At 48.6% G+C, this 12,949-nt stretch overlaps 1 long non-coding RNA gene across 2 annotated transcripts in view; it reads right to left on the bottom strand.

Moving 5' to 3' along the window:
* The window catches only part of LOC135180276 (uncharacterized), a 94,550-nt gene extending 93,356 nt beyond the window's left edge, over positions 1 to 1,194 (bottom strand). For both annotated transcript variants that reach the window (XR_010304353.1, XR_010304352.1), the window contains exon 1: positions 1,072 to 1,194. This is a non-coding gene — a long non-coding RNA (uncharacterized LOC135180276). The remainder of the gene's footprint in view (positions 1 to 1,071) is intronic.
* Positions 1,195 to 12,949: the final 11,755 nt, after the last annotated feature.

Raw genomic sequence — 12,949 nt, 5'->3', positions numbered from 1 at the left:
AGGAACAAAAGAAGGTAAATCGTACTTGAAGCACACACAACACCACTACAGGTCCAGGTTAGTCTTGAAGAACAAGTGTAATGAGAAACTAAAAGAACCAACATTAGACAAGTTTCACTAAGTGTTTTGTCATCAGTGTTGGTCTTTGAGACTGATAATTAAAGAATTAAGGCATGGTACCCATTTGTCTACCTACTCTGACACATCTTGGTGTTCTAACATCAAGTTACTTCCCTGTCTGTTTCTAATCCAAGCGTTGTCGGGGTCTGGAGGCTGGCGAGAGGCGAGATCGGGGCACTGAAGACTCGACAGAGCAACTTCTATGCATCAGTACAATTTTATGAGGGTAGTGCAGCGTCTGATATAGTGCTCAGAGGAGGTGTACCCAGCCAGCCTGGGGCTGGCACAAATGAACAGTACAGATTGGCTCAAAGTTACGTGCAGGGTGCAGATAGGTTCCCCTGTAGCAAAGCAACCCGTGGTTCCACCCCAGGGGGCTGGCAGGGTCAGCCCCCAGCAGGTGTGTGTGGGTTGCTCACTGTAGCTTCCAGCTCAAGGACATCTCCCATCACAAGTTCTCATGTTTACAGCTCATGTCCTGCTGCGGGAGAATTCTCCCACAAAGCATGTCAGAGAGTTTGTCTTTCACTTGTGCCAAGGAAAGAAGGTGAATTAATGACCATGGTTTAGGTATAAATGCACCTTGAAGCTTGCAGAAAGAATTTCTGTGAATTGAGGGAAGTAATCATATCCTAAACTACTCTCTATGGTCTGCACTAAAACTGCAATTATTTACCCCAGGTAAAGACTCTGGTCTGTGCCTGTAGATGTATCTGCCACCTCCTGTGATCCAGCTGAGCTGCTGTGCAGGCTCAAGCACTGCTAAAAGGCAGACAAAGGGACAGAAGATTACTGTGTTCACTTCTCTATCTGATCTTGATATTGTGCTGTGAAGAAATGTAAGGCATCGGAATGACTGAAAATCCCAACAGACATAGAACACTTTGGCTTGGAAGGGGCTTCAAATATCATTTATATCACCCCCCCTCCCCAGGCAAGGCTCTTTCTGACCTGGTTTTCAACACTGCCAGGGTTGAAGCCTCTACAGCTTCTCTGGACAGCTTGTCCCAGTGTCGGGGTACGGAGGCTGGCGAGAGGCGAGATCGGGGCACTGACGACTCGAGACAGCAGCTTCCAGGCATCTGTGCATCAGTACCATTTATTAAGGTGATACAGAGGTTTATATAGCCCCCAGAGGGGGTGTGCACAACCAGCCTGTTGCTGGCAGAAGTGGACAGTACAGATTGGCCCCAAGTTATGTGTAAGGCAGAGATAGGTTACCTGTGGTAAACAACCTGTGGCTCCCACCCAGGGGGGCTGGCAGGGGTCAGCCCCCTGGGGCTGTGTCCGCCCCAGGGGCCGGCAGATTCCACCCCCTGGCAGCTGTGCATGGGTTGCTCATGGTTCTCAGCCTAGGCCCCTGGGAGCCTCAAGGCTCCAAGGACACTTCCCATCACAGGGCCTGATGTTTACATTCCATACCTCGTCGCAGGAGAAAGCTTCCCACATCCCAGTGCCTCACCACTCTCACGGTGAGGAATTTCCCTGTCTGATCTAAACCCAAGTTCTCCCAGTTTGAAGCCATTACATCAGACACCAACCCTTTAAAAAGCTAAGCACTTGCATCCTTCAAGCCTAATCTCACTGCTTTCTATTGGACTTTGGTGACATTTGGGGGAATTAAAACCAAAGCATTCACAGAAACCTCCAAGAGAATACTTTATTCAGGGGCAGCTTTCTCTGGAGCAGTTTATTTTCCTAATCTTTTTGAGGTAATTGCTTGGTAAATGAGTCCCTGCACTCTCAGGTCCCTCAGATGACTCTGCACTGCTTAGGCAGTATGCATCTGTTTACAAATCTAATGTAAATGGCATAAATGGAAACAAAACCTGGCTCATGTGCAACAAACCACAGACATAATGACTTTGCTTTCTCCTCCGAGGGCAAGGGTGAAATATGAAGTGTGCAGACACACTACATGTGGCAATGTGTCACACAATCACAGAACCACAGCATTAACCAGCTTGGAAAAGACCTCTAGGATGATCGAGTCCAGCCTATCACCCAACCCTTCCAGTTAATTAAACCATGGCACTGAGTGCCTCATCCAGCCTCCTTTTAAACACCCCCAGGGATGGTGACTCCACTGCCTCCCCAGGCAGCCCATTCTAATGCCAATCACTCTCTCTGTGAAAAACTTCTGCCTAAAGTCCATCCTAAACCTGCCCTGGAACAGCCTGAGGCTATGTCCTCTTGTTCTGTCAGTTGGTGCCTGGCAGCAGAGCCCAACCCCACCTGGCTACAGCCTCCCTTCAGGCAGCTGCAGACAGCAATGAGCTCTGCCCTGAGCCTCCTCTGCTGCAGGCTGCACACCCCCAGCTCCCTCAGCCTCTCCTCACAGCCTTGGTGCCTTTCTCTGGACACATTCAAGCACTTCAACATCTTTCTTAGATTGAGAGGCCCAGGACTGGACACAGCACTCAAGGTGTGGCCTGAACAGTGCTGAGTACAGGGACAGATTGACTTAGAAACATCGAATCAGTCAGGGTTGGAAGGGAGCACAAGGATCAGGCCAGTTCCAACTCCCCTGCCATGCCCAGGGACATCCTACTCTAGAGCAGGCTGCACACAGCCTCAGCCAGCCTGGCCTCAAACACCTCCAGCCATGGGGCCTCAACCACCTCCCTGGGCAACCCATTCCAGCCTCTCACCACTCTCAGGCTCAACAACCTTCTCCTCACCTCCAGCCTGACTCTCCCCACCTCCAGCTTTGCTTTATTCCCTCCAATCCTGTCACTCCCTGAGAAACTAAAAAGTCCCTCCCCAGCTTTTTGGGAGGCTCTCTTCAGATGCTGGAAGGCTACACGAAGGTCCCCTGGGAGCCTCCTCTTCTCCAGCCTGCCCAGCCCCAAATCTTTCAGTCTGTGCTCACAGCAGAGCTGCTGCAGCCTCTGAGCATCCTCCTGGCCCTGCTCTGGACACACTCCAGCATCTCTACAGCCCTCTTGTAATGGGGGCTCCAGAACTGGATGCAGTGCTTTAGGTGAGGTCTCATTAGAGCGCAGTAGAGGGGGAGAATCACCTCCCTTGTCCTGCTGGAGTTCCCTGGTCCTGCTGGCCACAATATTCCTGATACAGGCAAGGATGTCTTTGGCCTTCTTGGCCACCCAGGCACACTGCTGGCTCATGTTCAGTCACTGGTCAGCCTCCTAGTCCCTCTCTGCCTGGCTGCTCTCCAGCCACTCTGTCCCCATTCTCTAGCACTGTTTGGGCTTGTTGTGGCCAAAGTGCAGAACCTGGCACTTGGACTTGTTAAATCTCATGACACTGGACTGTGCCCATCTGTCCAGCTTGTCTAAGTCCCTCTGCAGAGCCTTCCTGCCCTCTAACAGATCCACACTTGCTCTCAACTTGGTGTTGTCTGCAATCTTACTGGTATTGGACTCAATTCCCTCAACCAGATCATCAATGAAGATGTTAAATAGGACTGGGCCATACCTTGAGTGCTGTGTCCAGTTCTGGGCCCCTCAATTCAAGAGAGATGTTGAGGTGCTGGAAGGTGTCCAGAGAAGGGCAACAAAGCTGATGAAAGGCCTGGAACACAAACCTTATGAGGAGAGGCTGAGGGAGCTGGGGTTGTTCAGCCTGGAGAAGAGAAGGCTCAGGGAAGACCTCATTGCTGTCTACAACTACCTGAAGCGAGGTTGTAGCCAGATGGGGGTTGGTCTCTTCTCCTAGACAACCAGCAACAGAAGAAGGGGACACAGTCTCAAGTTGTGCTGGGGGAAGTATAGGCTGGATGTTGGGAGGAAGTTGTTGGCAGAGAGTGATTGGTATTGGAATGGGCTGCCCAGGGAGGTGGTGGAGTCAACATCCCTGAAGGTGTTCAAGAAGACTAGATGAGGCACTTAGTGCCATGGTGTAGTTGATTGTCTAGGGCTGGGTGCTAGGTTGGCCTGGCTGATCTTGGAGGTCTCTTCCAACCTGTTTGATTCTAAAATTCTATGATCTGATCCCTGGGACACAGCACTGGTGACAGCTGCCATCTGGATGTGGCACCATTCACCACCACTCTCTTGGCCCTGCCATCCAGCCGGTTCTTGACCCATCACTGAGTGCCTCTGTCCAAGACTAGGGCTGCCAGCTTGACTAGAAGTTTGCTGTGGCAGACAGTGTCAAAGGACTTGCTGAAGTCCAGGTAGACTACATCCACAGCCATTCCCACATCCACCAGGCAGTCATCTGGCCATAAAAAGAGATCAAGTTGGTCAATCAGGACCTGCCCCTCCTAAATCCATCCTGGCTGGGTCTGATCTCTTGGTCATCCTGTAGGTGCCCTGTGATTGCACTCAGGATGATCTGCTCCATTATCTTGCATGGCACTGAGGCCAGGCTGACAGGTCTGGAATTTCTTGGGTCCTTCTTCTGACCCTTCTTGTGGATAGGTACCACATTGGCAGCTTCCAGTCTTCAGGAACCTCTCCAGTGAGCCAGGACTGTTGATGGAGAGTGGCATGGCCAGCTCAGCTGCCAGCTCTCTCAGCACTTTAGGATGGATCTCATCTGGTCCCATTTCATTCTCTGAAACTCTGATAGTTTAATCTAGAAGAAGAAGAATCTTCTGCCTCCTCTTCACATAGGAAAAAAGGTATCTTTAGAGAGGAGAGGAGAGGAAAGACAAATCAAGGGGACTTGGCTTTTCCATCTGTCATACTATGTGGCAGGAGAAGCTGGCTTGGACCACTCAAATCCATGATGCACCTAGATGGTATGGAACTACCTAGAGCTTTTCAGCTCTGTTATATTTGAAGTGGCTGATGACTTTTCTCTGATAGGAAACTTATGTGGTTACCAGGAGATCCCAAACTTAAAAATGTGGCCTTGGGTCTGAAGTTTTCCTTGGAGTCTCTCTTCAATTTTTTTGAGCAGTAAATTCAAGAAGCTAATACCACCATGGCTCCCTTCTGTTTCCTTGACCTTCAGGGGTGGCCTGAATAGTGAGTTTAAAGGAAGTGACTAGCTCTCATCATGTCATACCTGAAAGATATTCCCTGAAAAGGTATGGGAAAAGATAATTTGAGTTCAGAAATTGATTTCTGAAGTAAAGGAACAACAAATCTGCTGTTTAATCAGTTAGACTGGAATGAGAAAAGCAATCACATTCATGTTGGAAGTCCCTCTTTCCACCAGATGCCTCCCTAGGGAAGCATGAGGGGAAACTTGAGGGCACGAAGGTGGCAGAGCCCTTGAACAAACAGCCCAGAGAGGCTGCAGAGTTTCCTCTGGAGATCCCAAACCACCCTGGATATGAGATCCTGGTCAAGCAGCTCTGGGTGACCCTGGTGGATAACTAGTTGATCTGCAGAGGTCCCTTCCAACCCACACCATGCTGTGAGTCTGTGATTCATTTTGTCACTTTTATACTTGAAACTTTCAGAGGCTGTGGTCCAAAAGGAGAAAGATATATCTTTCAATTGCAAAGCCTTTGAGTAATTTATAGCTTCTTGGGAAGTACACTTGTGTGTTCTCTTGTCAACAGAACCTGTCAGAAGGACTTGTTGACAGGAAAAATAGTCTTTCTGGCCTCAAGGGTCACACTTGAGAACGCTTGTGGGTATGGATCTCACCTGAGACATACGTGCTGTGCAGCACCACAATTTGATTCGCCTGTCTTAAACCCCAGATAAAATCCTGGATGGAGCCATTGATGCCACTTCTCATTAGTAGATGTGGTCACAGTTATCATGTTTGAGTGTCATTTACTCTGGGGGGTAGAATTTTCCGAAGCACCAAGAATGTTTAAGAAACCCACAGACATACCATGAGTGAATGGGCTTTTCCAAGTGAAATGTGGTGTTCTGCAGCTGGGCAGAGAAGGTGAACCTACACACAACGTGAAAGGCTGCATTTATCTAACTTACTGTGTGAATGACAGAACCTGTGTGAAATAGTGAAGCACTCACTGAGAGCCAGCAAGAGGCTATAATAAACAAAGAGTCATAGTGATTAAAGAGGTGGTTAAAGAGCCAAAGCCATGAAAAGATAAATATGACCACTTCGATATTTATACCTACACTCTGAATGCTCACACATGCACTCATTTCAGAATAGGTGGACTGTCCTGCCAGAAAAAGTCTTTGGAAAACACAAAGATCCCTTGGAATGGATCTTTGAAATGCTACTTTGGAAGTCAAAGTCACTTATTTGTTTACGAGAGGAGATAGTGAATTTCAAAAGGCAGATGAGATGCTAGGAAAGGATCAAGTGTTAGGTCAATGTATGGCATGGTGGAAGATGCAAAAGGGCACCATCTAAAGGGGGAGCACCAAATGACAAGTTCTCTCTCAAGTAACAAGGAACAGACATGTGCTTGCAAAAGTTCCTCTGTGCCATCACATTTGGAGGAAGGTGTGGGAGAAAAATTCTTGGGAGGTCTTGCTGGGAGGCATCTTTAAGCTCTCATTCAAGGTCAAGACTGAAATGCCAGTTTCAGAATTGGGGATGCCTGAGGACAAGGACCACACAGGGCTCTGAAAACCAGAACACAAAGCAAAACAAGGTTTGGGTTTTAATTGGATACTATTAAGAGAGCAGACCTTGGAAGAGAAACTTCCGATGTGAAGTGTGTGTGCTTTGTCACAAGGATGTAAACTGAGATACTTGGAATAACTGGCACAGGGGATTTGCATCTTGAACCAGACATTGCTGCTGCATAAAAGTCATCACACTCTGCCTTTCAAAAGTTTTAAGTGCCCACAACTTATTTCACTACTGCACAGCTGGAGTTGCTCTAAGTCACTTCCTGAATGAGAATGGGATTCTCACCTATGGCTGTTTGTGATCCATTATGCAAAATCTGTGTCAATTTTGATATTCAGGCAAACATAGAATCATAGAAACCGTCAGGGTTGGAAGGGACCACAAGGATCCAACCCCCCTGCCATGCCCAAGGACACCCTACCCTAGAGCAGGCTGCACACAGCCTCAGCCAGCCTGGCCTCAAACACCTCCAGCCATGGGGCCTCAACCACCTCCCAGGGCAACCCAGTCCAGCCTCTCACCACTCTCCTGCTCAACAACTTCCTCCTCACCTCCAGCCTGAATCTCCCCACCTCCAGCTTTGCTCCATTCACCCCAGTCCTGGCACTCTCTGACAGCCTCAAAAGTCCCTCCCAGTTTTTTTGTAGGCCACTTCAGATCCTGGAAGGCCACAAGAAGGTCACCTGGGAGCCTCCTCTTCTCCAGCCTGCACAGCCCAAACTCTTTCAGTCTGTGCTCACAGCAGAGCTGCTGCAGCCTCTCAGCATCCTCCTGGCCCTGCTCTGGACACTCTCCAGCATCTCCACATCCCTCTTCTCCCAGAGGCTCCAGAACTGGATGCAGGACTTCAGGTGGGGTCTCAGCAGTGCAGAGCAGAGCAGAGGGGGAGAATCACCTCCCTGGCCCTGCTGGCCACACTTCTGCTGCTTCAGCCCAGGCTCTGCTTGGCTTTCTGGGCTGCAAGTGCACACTGCTGCCTCCAGCAACACCCCCAAGTCCCTCTCCTCAGGGCTGCTCTCCAGCCACTCACTGCCCAGCCTGCATTTGTGCTTGGCATTGCCTTGACTCAGGTGCAGGACCCTGCACTTGGTCTTGTTGAACCTCCTGAGGTTGGCTTGTGCCCACCTCTGCAGCCTGGCCAGGTCCCTCTGGATGGATCCCTGCCCTCCAGCCTGGCTGCTGCACCACACAGCTTGGTGTGGGCAGCAAACTTGCTGAGGCTGCACTCAATGCCTCTGTCCATGGCACCCACAAAGATGTCGAACAAGACTGGTCCCAGGACTGACCGCTAAGGGACTCCACTTGTCACTGGTCTCCACCTGGACATGGAACCACTGACAGCCACTCTTTGGGTGGGCACATCAAGCCAATTCCTTATCTATCCAGTGCTCCACTCACCAAACCCATGTGTCACCAGCTTGGAGACCAGGATGTGGTGCAGGACAGTGTCAAAGGCCTTGCTCAGGTCCAGGTAAATGACATCAGTTGCTCGCCCCTCATCTATGAATGTTGTGACCTGTTCATGGAAGGCCACCACGTTTGTCAGGCAGGATCTGCCCTTGGTGCAGCCATGCTGATTGCAGCCAATCACCTCTTCACCATTCTCCTGTCTCAGCAGTGCCTCCAGGAGGATCAGCTCCATGATCTTGCTGGGCACAGAGGTGAGACTGGCTGGTCTGGAGTTCCCTGGCTTCTCCTTCCTTCTCTTTTTGAAAATGGGAGTTCTGTTTCCCCTTTTCCAGCCAGTGGGGACTGCTCCACACTGCCAGGACTTTTGGAATAGAATAGAGAGGGGTTTAGCAACCTCATCTGCCAGCTCCCTCAGCACCCATGGGTGTATCCCATTGAGTCCCATGGACTTGAACACTTTCAGATTCTTGGGGTGATCATGAACCTGCTCTTCACTTATGATGGGCAGCTCTTGCTTCCAGCCCCTGTCATTATCTTCCATGGCTCCAGGAGAGTGGCTGGAGGCCTTTGCAGTGAAGACTGAGGTTAAGAAGTCCTTGAGAAGCTCAGCCTTTTCCACTTCACTTGTGACCATTTCACCTGTTTCTGAAGGGGCCCAACCCTCCCTAGGCTTCTTTTTGCCATTAATATACCTGTAGAAATCCTTGGTGTTGCCTTTGACCTCCCTGGCTAGATTCAATTCCAACTCTGCCTTGGCTTTCCTAACCAGATCTCTGGCTGCTGGGGCAGCTTCCTTGTGTCCCCCAGTTCCAGCTGTCCTTTCTTCCAGTCCTTGTGGAGTTTCTTTTTGTGTGGCAGCTTGTACAGCAGCTCCTTGCTCAGCCAGCCAGGCCTCCTAACATTCTGCCCTGCTTTCCTCTTTGCTGGTGTGCATTGCTCCTGGATATCGAGGAGGTGATCCTTGAGTGCTGACCAGCAGTCCTGGGCCCCTCTTTCCTCTAGGGCTTCATCCCATGATACTTTGGCCAGCAGATCCTTGAAGCCATCGAAGTCTGCACACCTAAAGTCTAGGGTCGTAAGCTTAGAATACCTCCTCCTGGTTGTCCTAAGGATCTTAAATTCAACTGTGTCATGGTCACTGAACCACACAACCACTACAATGATTGTTAATAACTATGAAAACTGTTTATTAACGTTAAAACTGAACAGAAAACTTATTCACAAGGTTCAAAATGCATAGTTTGGAAATTTATACATGCAGGGAACAGGCAAAACTGAAGATTCTTGCTGTTAATTATGCCACTTATCCACTAGAGGACACAGGAAGCTCCTCTCTGCTTATGGCAGAAGGCAATTAGTGAATGACAAGAGGCTTTTAAGTATTTACTCACAAAATATTATCAGACAGTGCCCAAAGCACATGGAGGGGTTGCTGCTGGAGTTTCCCAGGCTCTTTTCTCAGAAGCTGGGAGTCTATAGCATAGTCTCTGCCCTGGTTCCTCTTGATTCCCGATTCAGCAGAAGCCTTGCAGAGGGGCAGGCAGGATGCGATGCCATGTGCAGTCTGGGCACAGTGCCATGCTGGCTGTGCAGGCTGATTGCCTGCAGGCATTTAGAGCCTGCTCCTGGTAAGGTCTCCAGGGCGTGGAGCTTCCAGACAAATTCAGATTGCAATGAGGCAGTATCAGCACTGCTATCTGCTCATCCCTTTTATCAATGTCTGCCCAAGACTAATGGGGCATTGGACATAGATTAGCCAATCAGAGTGGCACTCTGCCAAGTCTGGCCATATCAGGTGAAGCCAGGACTTTCATTTTCCTTTCCTGTTCTTGCTTCCACCAGCACAGAAGGAGGGAGATCAGGGGAACACGTGTGGACAAGCCAGAGTCCTTAGACATAAGGGCTCCAGGTTCTTTGTCCTCTTTCCTGCAGTTGCTTCTCCCCAGCACATAAAGAGAGGGAGCAGGGAAACATGCCTGGGCAAGCCAGGGCATGGACAAGCCCATTTTTGGCATATCAGGCCTACCACGGCAGTATTTTAATATCATCATATTTGGCTTGCTCTTCCAAGTCCTGGGTACTCCAGGATAAATCTGGCACTTTGTTACCAAGAATAATTCTTTTCCAAAGTATATTGTGGATGTGCTTTCTGATGAAGACATAAAAAAATCTGGTGATTATTTTTTCATGTATGTTCACCATTTTTAACCATTTTAAAATTTCTTTCAATTAAAGAATGTAATAATAATAATAATGATAATGATAATAATAATAATAATAATGCAAAAGGTGTTATTGAGCAAAAAAAGAAATGAAAAATAAGTAGAAACCAGTGCCCTTCTTCCCTAAGGCTGGCCAGGATACACTTTCAGAAAAATCTAAACTATAATATAAAATAAAAAAAACAACACTGCCTAGATTTGGAATCTTCTTCAGAAACACAGTTGTCCAAAGATCTCTCTAAACTCAGTGAAGAAAGAGTGGTACCTGCAGAAAGATTCTCATCATGGGATGAGATTGAGCAGGGCCAAGTGCAGGGTTCTACACTTTGGACACAACAACCCCAAGCAGCACTGCAGGCTGGGGACAGAGTGGCTGAGAGCAGCCAGGCAGAGAGGGAGCTGGGGGTGCAGGTAGAGGAGCTGAAGATGAGGCAGCAATGCCCAGGTGGGCAGCAGAGCCAATGGCATCCTGGGCTGACTCAGGAACAGTGTGGCCAGCAGGGAGGTTCTTGTGCCCCTGTGCTCAGCACTGCTCAGGTCACCCCTTGAGTGCTGTGTCCAGTTCTGGGCTCCTCAATTCAAGAGAGATGTTGAGGTGCTGGAAGGTGTCCAAAGAAGGGTGACAAAGCTGGTGAGGGGCCTGGAGCAGAGCCCTGTGAGGAGAGTCTGAGGGAGCTGGGGGTGTGCAGCCTGCAGAAGAGGAGGCTCAGGGCAGAGCTCATTGCTGTCTGCAGCTCCCTGAAGGGAGGCTGTAGCCAGGTGGGGTTGGGCTCTTCTCCCACGCAACCAGCAGCATCAGAAGGGGACAGAGTCTGAAGTTGTGGCAGGGTAGGTCTAGGCTGGATGTTAGGAGGAAGCTGTTGTCAGAGAGAGTGATTGACATTGGAATGGGCTGCCCAGGGAGGTGGTGGAGTCGCCGTCCCTGGAGGTGTTGAAGCAAAGCCTGGATGAGGCACTTAGTGCCATGGTCTGGTTGACTGGATAGGGCTGGGTGCTAGGTTGGACTGGATGAGCTTGAAGGTCTCTTCCAACCTACTTGATTCTGTGATTCTATCTCATTCTACTGATAATAGAGACACCCTGATAAATGCATATCAATGAAGCATTTGTTTTACTTGCCTGGCAAACATCTATGCTATTTGAGGCCAGGCATCCAATCTGCCCCACCACTGCTCATCCAGATGCTTAGATGTCCTACAAGTCCTCTGTTGTACCTTCCAGCTCTTTGTAGATGTTCTTGATACCCTAATATATGTCATATATTCTTTGATAACTGTGTTTAGGGAGGTGAACAAAGCCTTATTATCTAAAGTTAGCTGAGGTTAATTCTTGTTTTGGGGATCATGTTTAGCAAATTTCCCCCTTAATGTGTGGGGCTGCTATAAACAATCTGGTTTCATTTTCACATCCTTAACCTGTAACCATGCTTGGGCTAAATTGCTGACTTACCATCATTACACACACGATTAAGCTGAGCCTGACTATGTCTTGGCCTCACCCATGTGAAGCTGAGACTCTCACATCATCTTTCTTGTTTTGACATTAAGCTCTTTGGAGTGAAGATTGTCTTCTACCAGTTTCCAAGTTTCCACCTCACAGATGAAGATCTTTCTTGAAATGAAGAGTGCAAAATTGTTAGATCTGTTAATATAAGGCTGGAAAATAATTAAGCAACTTGAACAGAATAGAAGCTTTTTTTTTTATCCTAGGCCAGCCAGACTTCCTTTTACATCTTCATTATGTTTCCATCAAGTTGATTAATATAAATAATCTATTTACTTTGCAAATTGTTAACCTTCTGCCCCACATAGTTTTGTAGAACAAGTCAGCTGGTGAGTTTGCAGGCCTAGCTGTAATTATCCTATATTTACAGGAAAACAGTGTTTAAATCCTGTCTATCCTGCTATTGTCTGGATGGGAAGAAAGTCGTGTGCTTTCTGTTGCTAAGCACATAACTCGTCTCTAATAGTAGCCCATTCCACATTTCTTGCTAGGAATACGAGCACAGATTAAAAAGTCTGATGGATACCTATTGACTTAATATTCAGGTTAAGCAAACAAAGTGTTTTATGCCATAGGAAAATACCAAGGAATCATAGAATCATAGAATCAACCAGGTTGGAAGAGACCTCCAAGATCATCCAGTCCAACCTATCCCCCAGCCCTATCCAGTCAACTAGACCGTGGCACCAAGTGCCTCACCCAGTCTTTTCTTGAAGACCTCCAGGGACGGTGCCTCCACCACCTCCCTGGGCAGCCCATTCCAGTGGGAAATCACTCTCTCTGTGAAGAACTTACTCCTAATCAAGAAGGTTGGAAAAGACCTGGAAGGTCATCCAGTCCAACCATCACCCAGCTACCAGGAACACTAAACTATGTTCTGAAGCGCAATATCCACATCCTTCTTCAACTCCCCCAGGCATGGTGACTCCACCACTGCCTTGGACAATCTATATCAACACTTCACCACTCTCTTGCCCTTCTTTTACCCAACCACACCTTTGTGTGCTCTCATCTTCTGCTTCAAACCCATCCTCTTCCTCTGTGTCATTCCCATGCCCACCCACGCCCACCATGGCAATCCCAAAGCCCACCATTGCTCCCCAAACCCTCCATGCCCTCCCCAATCATCTCCTAAACAGTTGGCTCTGCAGATCTGCACTTTGTACAGTCACAGGTTTAGGTTGGAAAAGATGTCTCAGACCAAGAAATTCAAC

Source organism: Pogoniulus pusillus, chromosome 13 (assembly GCF_015220805.1).
Source record: "Pogoniulus pusillus isolate bPogPus1 chromosome 13, bPogPus1.pri, whole genome shotgun sequence".
NCBI lineage: Eukaryota > Metazoa > Chordata > Aves > Piciformes > Lybiidae > Pogoniulus > Pogoniulus pusillus.
Note: the sequence above shows the minus strand (reverse complement) of the source record. Positions and strands in the feature narration are given on the sequence as shown.